This window comes from Triticum urartu, chromosome 2A, assembly GCF_056163025.1.
Source record: "Triticum urartu cultivar PI428250 chromosome 2A, HENAU_Tu73, whole genome shotgun sequence".
In the NCBI taxonomy this organism is placed as follows: Eukaryota; Viridiplantae; Streptophyta; class Magnoliopsida; order Poales; family Poaceae; genus Triticum; species Triticum urartu.
Genome location: NC_141874.1, coordinates 734,960,233 through 734,976,003, shown reverse-complemented (window position 1 = coordinate 734,976,003; position 15,771 = coordinate 734,960,233). Strand labels below are relative to the sequence as shown.

The 15,771-nt window shown below is 45.7% G+C and overlaps 2 pseudogenes; both read left to right on the top strand.

Annotated features, from left to right (window-relative positions):
- Positions 1–25: 25 nt before the first annotated feature.
- On the top strand, positions 26–6,488 carry LOC125534727 (uncharacterized; annotated as a pseudogene).
- Positions 6,489–7,507: 1,019 nt separating this feature from the next.
- LOC125534728 (uncharacterized) lies at positions 7,508–13,873 on the top strand (annotated as a pseudogene).
- The last annotated feature ends 1,898 nt before the right edge of the window (positions 13,874–15,771 follow it).

Sequence of the window (15,771 nt, the reverse complement as noted above, 5' to 3'; positions counted from 1 at the left end):
AGCTTACCGGTCATGCACGTGTGAGATGTGCACGTCCTCCGTGATCACCGCATCATGCCATCCAATGGTCAGTTCGAATCTGCACCTAACTCGCTAACAAACCAACAGAAAAATGAGATCTTCTATTGTATCTGCTTGCAACCTTCTATTGTCTTTCATGTTTGATACAGGCAATGGTTGATAACAATGTGATATCTTTGTTTAATAATGTAAAGATCTTGTAGCTCATGATTGAGGAAGCAGTGAGGTTCTGAAGCAAAATCATGTCATTGACATCATTAAATGCTTTCCGTACTTGCACAGGATTCACATACTTGTCAGTTGGAAGTTAAGTGTCTTGAGTATTTTTTTTCGATCACCTTAGGTTTTACTCTCTATTCATCCCTATGTTGAGTTCTACTCAAAATTATTTATTTGTCATATCTGGCTTCGTTTTCAGCCACCAATGAACCATGATCCAACCAATCTAAACGCCAATCCAGTTGATAGTACTGTTTTGAGTGCATTAACAAACATCTCTAGAAAATAGTAGTGAGAAAGTACTCAATGGAGTTTCATGTCCATTCTAGCTGGCACATAAGATGGACTTCTAAGGAATCTAAGCCTATTGATGATATGAACAGACTTTCTCCAAATGCTCGGGTTCATTTTGAGGGATCAGAGAGAGCAGAATATATTGCATATTTGTTTGTTTCGACAATATTTTGACACAAGATATAATGGATATGCATATAGTTGAGTCAACCCGGGTCGAGCATAACTTGTGTGTTGAAGCCACTTCTTGGCTCCTCCTATCTGGTGTGTTGAGGCCACTTCTTGGATCCTGCCACAGAAAAGATGCAGTAAACATGTAATAAAAACTATTGATAGTGAATTTTTTGTACAGGAATCCAAACCAGCGAAAAAGATAAACATATACTTACAAAATGTGCAACAGTCATCGAACTGGAAACAGTTGTGAAAGATAATGGCATCCTCATATGCAAAAGAGATACATTAATATTGTTAACAGCTTCCCTCTCTCTACCTTTGACTATAAAGTTCTTTTTAATGAGGCAAAAGACTTGCAATTTTGCTTAATTAAGAAAAGAGTTAGAATTACCTATTAATTTTCAGCAAACAGGGCGGAAAATAGAACTGTAAAGGTTGGAGTTCAGCATTGGTTAGTTATGAACCGGACAAAAAAATAGCCATGGTCCTTTTTGTCTGGTTAGGGAATATAATCCAAGGGAAAAGGATGCTATCATGTATTGGCAATGACATTTCTGTCACAAAGATATGTTCCTCTTAGTGATCCTCCAGTCTCGATTTACAAAGAGTAGGCAGCTTATGGACCTTCCAAATACAAACACTGCAGTGATTTTTGAGCAAAAGTATGGCTTACAACTCGAACATGACACATGTGATCTCTCGAGAAAGGCGAGGAAGGAAGAGCATACTGCTCTGTATTGAAGCCACCTCTTAGCTCCTGCCATCGCGCGTGTTTAATGGATACTACTACAGAACCAATACAATAAAATGAAATGGGAAGTACCAATAATTTTCCTCTTGGTGATCCTTAGGTGTCTAAATGCATGTAGAATTATCGCGGATCTATGAATCTAGAGAGTAATGATCAAGTCATACCTTGAAGGCGCAACTTTTAAGGCACAACAGTCGCGGACGTTGGTCCTTGAGGGCGCAACGGTTATGGACATTAGTGAACAGGAGGAACGGCGATGGGCAGCCATGCACGTTCAGCACAGGGGCGGCCAGGATTGAGGCGTTGGCGGTAGCTTCTAGGGCATACAACAATCTTGATGCTGGATCTGGTACTTACCTCTGCTGCTTGGTGTAATTAACATGTGAAAGTGGAGTCATATAGCATTCATATAGCGTTCAGAAGATTGATGCCGATTCTTTGTATACGTGTGCGTGAGCCGTAGTCGATTTTCTCATTTGTCAGCCATGTGGTTGTTGGGGCCACGTGGAGAGAAATTGTTGATACGAGCACTAGTGCAGATTGGGTCATCGCACATGATTAAAAAAAACCTGTCACAAACATAGTTTCGAATCATCGCCTTGCATAGTACACGATAGAGAACAACCATGTGTGATAGGTCGACCTATATGTGAAGATATTTTTTTTTCAAAGGGGTGACGAGATGTCACCCACAAAAAGTCCACTGTCAAAAGGATAGAGCACAAACATAGTGCGTGATGATGCAGCCAGCGGCCCTCCTGGCTTGGATGCTCTCCTTGAGGAGCGCGATTAGGCAGGCAGCACTGCTCTTAGTGTTCTAAAACATCCTCGCATTAGGCTCCTTCTATGTTCTGCAATGGATTAGGATAGTGATCGTATCCAAGTTGTGCCGTATATTCTTTGGAGGGGGGGTTTTTGGCCTTAAGATACCAATTCTCAGAATCAGTGGAGTCCATATCTTGCATAGGGAAGTCCGTGGTCGTCCATTCATGGAAACACTGCCAGAGCCAGACCCAGTGGGTGAAGAGGCAGTGCATGAACATGAGTGCACGTCTTGGGGACACCATGGCAGCAAAGCAGACTGGGAAGGATGAGTTGCTCGGAAAGCCAGTTGTCGGGGGTGAGGCAGTGCTTGTGAACAACTAAGCACCTGAAGAACTTAAACCTAGCAGTTTCCTTCGACTGACTTGCAGATCGCATTAACAAAGGCGAAGCAAGGACTGGCCGCAAAGAAGAGGCAACAAGAATCACCATTGACTATCATGTGGATGCGCTAGCGAGAGAGAACGATCTCTTGAGAAAGGTCCCAAACTCTCAAGAATTGCACAACAAAATCTCACATGAGATATCTCTAATCAAGGCATTTTTGACAGCTGCCGCCAAGCCACAAGAGTCACGTACAAAGGAGAAGAGAGTCGGTGCGACATCGGTGATAGAGCGCTCATCCTTAAGCGAGAATTTGGATCCAGTCCCGTTCCTGAAACAGATGTAGAATTATAGATCTAAAAAATGTAGAGAGTAACGAGGAAGATCATACCTGGTAAAGATTGCGGAGGGTGAATTGGGAGAACGGTCGGCTATGATCCATGAGCGTGAGTGGCAGGGACATTCGGTCGAGGGGCAGCCAGGATTGAGGCGTCCACTCGACAGTGGATCTTTGGCTGCTTCTCACATCTGTGTTGTCTAAGTTGATGTAACATGTGAGTTGGACAGAGCCCTTCTGTAGTGTTTCAAGGATGCAGGTCCTTGCTTTGTCAAAACTTGGTTTGTGTAGCCTGTGCTTGGGCCACCGGCATGACGTTTCCTTGTTTGTTAATCGTGTGCACATTGTTGGGCCCGAGTGAAGGGAAATATCTATCTTTTTGTCCCTTTTTCTTCTCCAAGATCCCTCCGGTCACTAATCCATATCCGCATCAACCCTTGCTATAGCAAACATAATGCATGACTAGAGGACACCACATCTGGTATTAGAGCCTAGACGCTCAACTCAGTATTATTTTCCTCGATGTCATTTCACCTCAATGTGGAAATGTCTGATCTTATTCAAAAATAGGAGGTCTTCATGAAGATCTGTCTTGTTTCTGGAATATAGGTACAGAAATTCAATAGCGGTAGGATCAGGACACAAGTGATCTCTCGAGAAGGCAAGGAAGGAAGAACATACCGCGGAAAATGTCAACGGAAGCTGAGCACCAGGGAGCTCGTTTTTAAATTTCATTTTTCCAAAGTGCAAATATTTTTGATTTATTCATGAACACACATACACATGTATACTATGTATGCGCAAAGTTTCACAGCATTATACTTTCACATGTGGCGTACAGAAAAAAGACAAATACACATTTTTAAACGGGCATTTTATTTTGTTGTTGGGCTGGACCTTTTTTTTGTACAGCCTACTAATCACAATATTTTTAAATGAAATTTAAAACGTTCTTGCGGAATACATATATGTTTCCATGGATTTTTTTTCAGATTTTTTTAACTTCTAAATATGCTTTCTGATATTTTCAAAATACCAAGCTCCGTGGAGCTCGGCATCCAAAAATCCGCACACAAACATACCGCCGTTTGTTCAAGCCACTTATTGGTCCAAATTCTCAGCAAAATCACCTAGTTGGCAAAAATGATAGTGCTATAGGAGTGCGGGAGCCGCAGATGACAAGGTTGAATCAAATTTTGAGAGCCAACCAACAAGAGATGGGCATGCAAACATACCAAATGCTTGGAGCACAACAAGCTGATGTCTCCAAGATGCAGCCTGGTCAGCTTACCAGATGGAATAATCAGCAGGGTGCTAGGCAAACAGGTCTATTATATACGCCATTCAAGGCATGTGAACTGAGCCCATGACACCACCTGTACAACAGATTCCCGGTGCTCCACAGAGCACTTTGCTTTGTCAGAACTCTCAGATTCCAGGTACTTCAACTGCTTTATTTAACAAAAAATGTGAATGCCATAAAACTTCAATCATTGTTTTCCTTTGACTTCGTTGGTTTTTCTCATGTTGCAGTGTATGAGAATATGATCTCAAGGAGGAATTATTTTGTAAGGTGAGAGAATCCTTCATTTTATACTCCCTCTGCATCAAAATATATGACATAGGACTATATGTGTATTATTTGTTCTTATATCTATAGGTATATTCCTAATATGTGGTAGTTATGCATAGTTGCTTTAGTAAACCCAATTTAGTAATTAAGGTTCTTGTATATGTAATGGGATATTGTGTTTACTTGAACTTGTATTTCAATGCAGAAGCCTTACTAGCCAAATGACCAAATCAAGTCGATGAGTTGTTGATGGTTTTTTGTTAAATTTGCACAGCTCATCCTATAATTGTATTGCTGCAATATTTCATTGCAGATCAAGTCTTGGAAAGATGCTTTTTTCCTCAGTTTTTGGAACAGGGTCGTAGAGTCGTTCTTCCAGCACTAACAGAGGTCACTCGTCCTATTCCTAGAGATAAATCTTCATTCATTGATGATTTTGCACATCTCTGTCATTTAAACCCTTGGTTCCATCTCCATACAGGAACAATTCTCATCACTATCTGAAGCAAAAGCTAATCAATACAAACGCAAAGCAGATTTCAAGAAATCAATCAGAAGGATAATGAATTTAATGTTTTTGCAGAAGAGTGATGTGCACGAGGGTTTGAAGGCGGATCTCCCCAAGTATGAAAAATACATACATCATTTCCTGCCTCTTCTTGAGAGGAATAAAACTTGCCAAGCCAAGATGAATACAGGATATCAGTTGCAGAATTGTGAAAAGCAGACTAAAGTTGTCAATTTTACTGGCAATGCATCCCCAACCAGTGGTGGTAACAAAAGGTAGGTTGACGTGGTATTAAGATCAACTATTCCTTTTGCTGCAATTATATGTATTTGTTTTGAGATATCATAATAGAACGCCAAGATATATTGAATAGCTAAAACTGTCAACAAAACATGTCATCCTTAATAGCTCAAATAATACTTCCTTTTTGTTGATAACATTGTAAAGTAACTGGCTTCATTAGAAATTATGCTTACCCTTACACAATTTATTTACTGTGTTTAGCCTTTTTCACTTGCAGTAGACAGCAAAAGAAACCAGCAGATGCAAGCATTTTGCAGTCAGGGCAAACAACTATGGCTAAAGCAGGATACCTTGAAGCAGGTGATAGTCTATAGCCCAGGAAAGTACCACTTAGAGACCAATTATAGAAAGAAGACAGTAGAACACCACCACCTCATGAGCAGAACAATGTCAACCCACATGCTAGGAATGCCAAGTCCTTCCTTCTCTTCACCTAGATCATTGCAATCTTGGTCCTCCAGTATGCTCGAGTCCTTGAGCCCCTCACCAGTTGCATATCCAGTGGTAGCATCACCCCGTGCTCCAGTGCCCATGATCTCAATGGACGTTGACAGCATAACTGCCTTCTTGATGAATGGCAACGCAGCAGCACCACCACCAGCACCACCAAAAGCAAATGGTTCTAACCAAGTCACTCCTACTGAACCAATAACACCAGCCTCATCACTTCAGGCAGACATAGAAGCTGGTCATGGAGAGGTTCAGGCGCGAGGTGGAGACGGAACACCGGTGACTAAGAAGCCCATCGACCGCCTAATGGATGCGGTGAGTGTACCACATGCTGAGCTCAGTCACAGTTCATGAATTGTTGCAATCACTTCTACTGACAGTTCTGTGCTTGTTTGATATGTAACCTCAGATAAGATCTTCATCACCTCCAGTGCTACGCAGCTCTGCTAATTCAATTTGGTCTTTCCTCAGCATGAGTGACATTGTACCACATGGGAAAATCGGCACAATGTTGGATTCCAAATCCTCCTTGCAATAGCAGGGTGTATCTAATACTGTGAACAAAGTGAAGCGAGTTTTCAATCATACAGGGTCGCGATCTTAATCACTACCACTGGGTAGCATGGATGGCGGTTGCATCTCATTTGAGTGTGGGGCCTCGGAATCTGGATCAAGCAGTGAGGTAAACTTTAAGAGGCAGAAAGCATAGGTATAGCTCCTGCTATTTTGTGTGTTGAAGCCACTTCTTGGCTCCTGCTATACCAACAACAGAATAAAATGAAATGGAACTCGGATGTTAACCGTGCTCAGGCTGGAGTGGTGAGAGGATGGGTGACCGGCCAGGAAGTTAGACGATTTAGAATGAATGCTCCACACTTGAGCAGTGATGAGAGGTTATTAAAGATTAAATCGTCAAATATATCAAAATTTTGAAAACGCAAGGCTCCAGAAGTTCGATCGGGCCAGCCAAATTCAAACTGATGCCAACAATGGCATTTTCCGGTCCCATCCGAGATGGCCGAAATTCGGCCACACTTCAAAACACTTACAGCAACTCCAACCAGACAACTCATTTAGTCTGCTCATGTCTGCTTGGGTAGCCACGGACAAAAACGCCGGCACAACGCACCGACCCAAACCCAAAATGTATCCGCTTCGGGTCCGTGTCGACGCATTTCAGGCCCAAATTTGGGCCGGCGTGGAAACAAAGCGGACGCACCGCCCGTTCCCTCGGTGTCCGCCGCGGCCTCACATGTCGGCCGGCCAACCAACGCAGCGGTTGTATTTAACGCCAACACCTACCTCGGGTCTGCCTAGCAGTGCGTGGAATAGCCGTGTGGCTGTCCTTTTTAATGGAAGCGTGCGGCAGGGCCGGCCTCATCCACTTCCATCTCCCCGTCCACATCTAGCCACAATTGCTCCCTCGCCAGCGACCAGAAAACCTGAGCCAGCCAGCCGGAAACCCTAGTTAGCCAGCCACCAGCCATCGACTTCTTCAGCGGGAAGGGGAAGGGGAGGTTCAGCTCCGGCGCGAGCTCTTCCCACGCGCTTCCTCCTCTGCCAGCTAGACGCGGCTCACCAATGCGGGAGCGGGAGCGGCTGTACATACGAGTCTACCAGGGGTGATGGCACTGGCAGTACTGCTAGCCCCTGCAGTATCCAGATGTCAACCTGCCACGTGGCTGGCATCTGGACCCGCACCGAATCTCGGTTCTAGCGGTGTCGCGCATGGCGCGGGCGCACGCCGAGGAGGTTCACCGGCATCGCGAGCTCCTTACGCCGGAGTAGCGCGCGATGCGTGCCTACGTGCCAAACTCCGCCAACTAGGAGCACTGGTTTGCACCAGAGCACGAGGAGGAGCACCACCGGGGCTTCCACATCGACCATGACGTTCGCCTGCTGCCCCTAGAGGTTTTGCCAGAGGAGGAGGAGGCGGAGGTGGCGTACCAACCCGCCCTCCAGGAGGCCCTGGAGCACGCGCTGGAGGCGAAGCCAGCTCGAGGAGGATGCCCATTGGGATGGGCTTGACCAGTCAGTCGCCTTGTCGGCGGCAGGGGACTCCGTCCATGCTTCGCTGTTTGTCCCGCCACCGCCACCCTTCGCCAAGCCCAAGGCGAAACCGGAGGAGGAACCGGAGCCCAAGCCCACGCACACATGGAAGCAGTCGCAGCTACCGCCCACTTGGCCCGAGGAGTCCTACTCATGGACCGGCCAGTTCTGCGACTGGGTGAGCGCCTCCCGCCCACAACTCCGCGACACAGGAGGAGGAGGCGGCCCACCTTGAGCGCTGGAAGACGCATTGGCTTGCCGAGGAGGAGGCCGACAGCGAGCAACAGATGCGCTGGGAGTAGGAGTTGCGCCTTGAGGAGGAGGAGTGCGCCCGCCTCGCCGCAATGTCGCCATAGCAGCAGACGCCGAAGGAGGCTGCCCTGGCGCCATATCAAGCGGCGTTTGGGTGGGCTGGGCTGCCTCCCCTCTTCATCAATCTCACCACCGGCGACGACGATGGCAAGGGCAAGGGCAACGCGGACGCCTTGGGCAACTTGCGCCAAAACTCTTTTTAGTGTTTAATTAATGTTTAAGTGGACTTTGACCAGCGGTTGACCGGATGTTTATGTTTTATTAAGTTTTCATTCTGGCCACAGGTTTATCATTTATATTTTTTCTTTGGACCCCGGCAATTTTGGTCTACCTCCAGTTGGGCGCACCAGCCAACCCAGATCGAAAATCAGACGTGCCCGTCCACCTAACCGACCCAAACGGATGAAAAGCGGATAAATCACGCGTCCATTTGGGTTGCCGCGTTGGAGTTGTTCTTACTGGGCGCATGTTTGGACAACGGCCAATAATTTGGCTCACTCTGCCCGCATTAGCACTGTTAGTTCAATTTCACGCAAACTTATGGGCGAACCACTGCTGTGTTGTCTAACTTGGTGTAACACGTAAGTTAGACAGAGCCCTTCTGTAGCATTTCAGGGATGCAGGTCCTTCTATGTTTGTGTAGCCTGTGCTTGGGCCACCGGCATGGCCTTTCCTTGTTCGTTAGTCGTGTGCAGTGTGCACGTTGTTGGGCCCGTGTGAAGGGAAATATCTATCTTTTTGTCACTTTTTCTTCTCCAAGCTCCCTCCGATCATTAATCCATGTCCGCATCAACCCTTGGCTATAGCAAACATAATGCATGACTAGAGGACACCACGTCTGGTATTAGAACTTAGACGGTCAACTCAGTATTATTTTCCTCAATGTCATTTCATCTCAATGTGGAAATGTCCGATCTTATTCAAAAATAGGAGGTCTTCACGGAGATATGTCTTGTTTCCCGATATAGGCACAGAAATTCAATAGCGGTAGGATCAGTACACAAGTAATCTCTCGAGAAGGCAAGGAAGGAAGAACATACTGCGGAAAATGCCAATGGACGCTGAGCTCCAGGGAGCTCATTTTCAAATTTCATTTTTTCCAGAGTGCAAATATTTTTGAATTCATTTGTGAACACACATACACATGTATACTACGTATGTGTAAAATTTCACAGCATTATACTTTAACATGTGGCATACAGAAAAAAGACAAATTCACATTTTCAAACGGGCCTTTTGTTTTTGTTGTTGGGCTGAAATTTGTTTTTGTACAGCCTACAAATCACAACATTTATAAATGAAATTTAACACGTTCTTGCGGAATACATATATGTTTCCATGGATTTTTTTTCAGATTTTTTGAAACTTCTAAATATGCTTTTTGATATTTTCAAAATACCAAGCTCCGTGGAGCTCAGCTCCAAAAATCCGCACACGAACATACCGCCGTTGGTTGAAGTCACTTACTCGTCCAAATTCTCAGCAAAATCACCTACTTGGTGAAAATGATAGTGCTATAGGAGTGCGACAGCCGCAGATGACAAGTTTGAATCAAATTTTGAGAGCCAACCAACAAGAGATGGGCATGCAAAGGTACCAAATGCTTGGAGCACAACAAGCTGATTTCTCCAAGATGCAGCCTGGTCAGTTTACAAGATGGAATAATCAGCAGGGTGCTAGGCAAATAGGTCTATTATGTCCGCCATTCAAGGCATGTGAACCTGAGCCCATGACTCCACCTGGACAACAGATTCCCGGTGCTCAGCAAAGCACTTCGCTTTGTCAGAACTCTCAGATTCCAGGTACTTAAGCTGCTTTATTTAACAAACAATGTGAATTCCATATAACTTCAATCATTGTTTTCCTTTGATTTTTTTTGTTTTTCTCAAGTTACAGTGTCTGATATTTCAGCTACTACGGGGTGTGCCAGAGAATATCATCTCAAGAAGGAAATATTTTGTAAGGTGGGAGAATCCTTCATTTTCTACCCCCTCTGCATCAAAATATAAGACATTTTTGTAGGCTAGTTTAGCCTACAAAAAAGTCCTGTATTTTTTTGTACGAGGGAGTATGTGTGTATTATCTGTTCTTATATCTATAGGTATACTCCTAATATGTGGTAGTTATGCACGGTTGCTTTAGTAAACCCAATTTAGTAATTAAGGTTCTTGTATATGTACTGGGATATTATGTTTACTTGAACGTGTATTTCAATGCAGAAGCCTTACTAGCTGAATGACCAAATCAAGTAGATGAGTTGTTGATGGTTATTTTGTTAAATTTGTACTGCTCGGCCTAATTGTATTGCTGCAATATTTCATTGCAGATGAAGTCTTGGAAAGATGCTTATTTTTCTCAGTTTTTGGAACTGGATCGTAGAGTCGTTCTTCCAACACTAACAGAGGTCACTTGTCCTTTTCCTAGAGATAAATCTTCATTCATTGATGATTTTGCGCATCTTTGTCACTTAAACCCTTGGTTCCATCTCCATACAGGAACAATTCTCATCACTATCTGAAGCAAAAGCTAATCAATACAAACGCAAAGCAGATTTCAAGAAATCAATCAGAAGGATACTGAATTTAATGTCGTTGCAGAAGAGTGATGTGCACGAGGGTTTGAAAGTGGACCTCCCCAAGTATGAAAAATACATACATCATTTCCTGGCTCTTCTTGAGAGGAATAAAACTTGCCAAGCAAAGATGAATACATGATATCAGTTGCAGAATTGTGAAGAGCAGACTAAAGTCATCAATTTTACTGGCAATGCATGCCCAACCAGTGGTGGTAATAAAAGGTAGGTAGAAGCGATATTAAGATCAACTATTCCTTTTGCTGCAATTCTATGTATTTGTTTTGAGATATCATAATAGAACGCTAAGATATATTGAATAGCTAAAACTGTCAACAAAACATGTCATCCTTAATAGCCCAAACAGTACTTTCTTTTTGTTTATAACATTGTAAAGTGACCGATGTCATTACCAGTTCTGCTTACCCTTATCCAATTTAGTTACTATGCTTAGCCTTTTTCACTGTCAGTAGACAGAAAAAGCAACCTGCAGATGCAAGCATTTTGCAGTCAGGGCAAAGAACTATGGCTAGAAGACCACCACCTCGTCAGCAGAGCAATGTCAACCACTTGCTAGGAATGCCAAGTCCTTCCTTATCTTCACCAGGATCATTGCAGTCTTGGTCTTCTAGTATGCTCGAGTCCTTGAGCCCCTCCATCACCCTGTGCTCCAGTGTCCATGATCTCAATGGACGTTGACAGCATAACTGCCATCTTGATGAATGGCAACACAGCACCACCACCATCGCCACCAAAAGCAAATGGTTCTAACCAAGTCACTCCTACCGAACCAATAACACCACCCTCATCGCTTCAGGAAGACATAGCAGCTGGTCATGGATAGGTTCGGGTGCAAGGTGGAGACAGAACACCGGTGACTAAGAGCATCTCCAGCCACGCCCCTAACATGCCACTTTTTTGTCGCCGGCGCCGAAAATTCGGCCCAGCCGCGACCCAAAAGCCCTTTTTCACCGGCTCGGGCCGATTTTGGCGTCGGCGGACCCAGGCCGAACCCGGCACGCTTAGGGCGCTCGAAAGAACGATGGGCCCGCCGAGTCAGCGACCCCCTGCGCCTCATCGTCCTCATCGCCTCGGTTTCCCGCGGGGAATCAATGCCAAGGCTGATGCTGGCCAGCCTTCCACTGATTCATCACAGGCGGCGCAGTGCGGCGACGCGCCCCTCCCGCCACACGTACACACGTTGCCACCACCCACCCACCCCCCTGCCGCTATAAAAGTCGGCCCCTCGCTCGCCGGTGGAGGCACCCGCCCGTAGCCCCCCTGTCGCCGCCAACGCCCTCTCTTTCCCTCTCTCCCCGTCTAGCCACCCATGCAAGCACAGCCCCGATGGGTAAAATGGTTCCCCGACGACGCGGCGGCGGCCAACGGCTCCGGCCGCCGCTCGCTACATGAGTGGGAAGCCCACCTCCTCCACGGGGCGAACTACCTGGCACCCCCTGACATGCGCACGCCGGGGCGGTGGAGGCTCAGCGCCGGGGGCATCCCAATCCCCCCTCTGCCCGAGGTCGAACACCTCTACTACTTCCATGCCGAGATCGAGCGCGTGCGGGCCTCCCTGTCGGAGGAGGAGCGGGTCCTCCCGGAGTACGACGCCGGCAACCACGCGGCGTGGGCGGCGTACTTCGAACACCGGCAGGCGGAGTGGCTCGCCTCCATCAACAACGCGCCGGTGGTAAGGGGGGGCAAAAACAGCGACGGTCGCTGCCTGTGGTGGGGCACCCCCGGCCGCACGCTCCACGCCGTCCTCGAGTACCTCAAGGGCGGCAACGATCCGCCACTCGAGTACCCGGCGGCCCCGGCCCCCTGCCAGAGTGGCATCCCGTGGCTGCCAAGGAGGATGTTGGGCGGGTCCTCCTCCTCCCACTCCTTCGGATCGCCGGCGCTCGTCAGCGTCAAGGTCGGCGCACCTGCAGCGCCGCCCTCATCATCAACAAGGGAGGCAGCGCCTCCTCGTATCCTACGTCCCGCCTCATCAAGCCGAAGACGGAGCCGGGGCTCGCGCCGTGAAGAGCGAGCCCGCTGACGCCGCACTCGATGACAAGGCCGCCCTGAAGTGGGTGTGGGAGGACTGGGCGCGGCTGGAGATGGAGCGCCAGCACCGCTCCCTAGAGGAGATCGCGGCATGGCGCCGTGGCCGCGACGAGGGAGGCGTCATCGTTCTCGAGGAAAGCGACGACAAGGCGCCGCTGCCGACCAAACCAGTCTGTCAGGGTGAACCCGGGCAGGGGTCCAGCAGGGACGGCCGCATGAAGAAGGAGAAGGAGGACGGCGACGACGGCGACTACGCCGCTTTTAGCAAGTTCTTCGACCTGTAGGTGGCATGGCAGCACGCCGTTGTTTTCTTTTTTTAGTAGATTTTATGTTTTCTATATGTACAAAAACTGTGGAACCCATAATACGGCCGAATCTATGCCGTGTTTGCCAAATTTTGGCCGCTTCTGTCTGATATTTTTTTTACAAAATGGGCGTCTGGAAGCGGCGGCTAGGAACCCGATCGCCCCCACGCCAAAAATATCGCCGGTTCACCACCAAGCGGTGCTTTTTTCTAGCCCGGGGGGGGGGGGGGCAGCTGGAGATGATCTAAGAAGCCCATCGACTGCCTGATGGATGCGGTGAGTGTACCACATGGCTGAGCTCAGTCGCAGTTCATGAATTGTTGCAATCACTTATACTGACAGTTCTGTGCTTGTTTTGTATGTAACCTCAGATAAGATCTTCATCACCTGCAGTGCTACACATCTCTCCTAATTCAATTTGGTCTTTCCTCAGCATGAGCGACATTGTACCACATGGGAAAATTGGCACAATGTTGGATTGCAAATCCTCCCTGCAGCAGCAGGGTGCATCTAATACTGTGAACAAAATGAAATAAGTTTTCAATCATACAGCGTCACGATCTGAATCACTACCACTGGGAAGCATGGATGGGGGTTACATGTCACTTGAGTTTGGGGCCTCGGACTCTGGACCAAGCAGTGAGGTAATAAACTTTACAAGGCAGAAAGCACAGGTATAGCTCCTGCTATTTTGTGTGTTGAAGCCACTTCTTGGCTCCTGCTATACCAACAACAGAATAAAATGAAATGGAAACTTGAATAGTTTTCCATTTTGTGGTCCTCCAGTTCCAAGTTGTCCAATAGTGAGCCGCTCATAGACCTTCCAAATACCAAGGCTGCAGTGATTTTGGAGCTAAAGTAAGGCTTAGAACTCGATCAGGAGATAAGTGATCTCCCGAGAAGGCAAATAAGAAAAAACATACCTCTGTGACTATTTAGAATTTATATGACGTGCTCAACATCACTATTTAATACTCCCACCATTTTTATTTACTCCGCATATTAGCTTTTGTCAAAGTCAAACTTTATAAACTTTGGCAAAGTTTATAGACAAAAATATTAACATATGCAATAACAAATCAACACCATTAGATTCATTATCAAATGTAATTCCACATCATATAGATTTTTATGGCAAATATTTATATTCTTTTTATAAAGTTGGTCAAACTTTAGGAAGTTTGACTTCAGCCAACTCTAATATGTGGAGTGAATAAAAACGGAGGGAGTATGTCACGAGACTTACTTCACATCAACGGAGTATGAAGAGCATAATGCTTGAAAGCACAATAGACATAATCACTCTTCTAATTAAAGCAAAGTAAACGGTTGAGCCAAAAGTGAAGCCCCAAATCAGATATAAGAGAAAACGATTCCGTTGATTGTAGCAGTGGCAAGGTAACAGTCCACAAATCATACGTGTCGTGGTTGCACCAAAACATCAGATTTTGGGTTGGCTGCACAGGAACATGATGTCAATTTATTTCTTAAAACCTAGTTTTCTATGTATCTGCTTGCAACCTTTTATTGTCTTCATGTTTGATCCAGGCAATGGTTGACAACAATGTGATGCCATTGTTGCATAATGTAAAGATCTTGTAGCTCATGATCATGGAAGCGAGGCTCTGAAGCAAAATCATGTCATTGATGTCATTAAATGCTTTCCCTACTTACACCAGCTACACATACTGTTCAGTTGAAATTATCCGAGTATTTGTTTCTATCACCTTAGGTGTTACTCTCTATTCATCGTTATGTTGAGTTTTACTCAAAATTATTTATTTGCCACATCTGGCATCATTTTAAGTCACCGATGAGCCATGTTCCAAGCAAGCCGAACGACAATCCAGTTGATAGTATGGGTGAGTGGATTAATAAACATCTCTAGCAAGTAGTAGTGAGAAACTATTCAGATAACATAGCAGATGTTAACTTTGCCATGTTCTTTGTTTGTGCATGAGTGCTCTACTTAATGGAGTTTCATGTCCCTTCTAGCTAGAACAGAAGATGGACTTCTAAGGAACCTAAGCCTATGGATGTTATGAACAGACTATCTCCAAATGCTCGGATTCATTTTAGGGATCAGAGAGAGTTGAATATATTACATATGTGTTTTGTTTCGACAATATTTCGACGCGAGATGTGAAGGATATGCATATAGTTGAGTCAACCCGAGTCGAGCATAACTTGTGTGTTGAAATCACTTCTTGGCTCCTGCTATCTTGTGTGTTGATGCCACTTCTTGGATCCTGCTATAGCAAAAATCCAGGAAGCATGTAATGGAAATTATCAATAGTGAATTGTTTGTACAGGAATCCAAACCAGCAAAAAAGATAAACTTAAGTACTTACAAAATGTGCAACAATCATCGAACCTGAAACAGTTGTGAAAGATAATGGCATGCTCCTATGCCAGGAGAGATACATTAATATTGTTAACAGCTTCCCTCTCTCTACCTTTGACTGTAAATTTTTTTTAGCGAGGCAAAAGACTTGCATTTTCAATAATTAAGAAAAGAGAGAACTGTCCTGGTAATTTGGCAGAAAACAGAGCGGAAAACTGAACTGTAAAGGTTGGAGTTCATCATCTGTTTTAAGTTACGAATCGGATGAAAAAAAAGCCATGGTCTTTGTTGACTGGTTTAGGGAGTACGACCCAAGGGAGAAGGAACTGAAAGATGCTATCATGTACTCGCAATGACA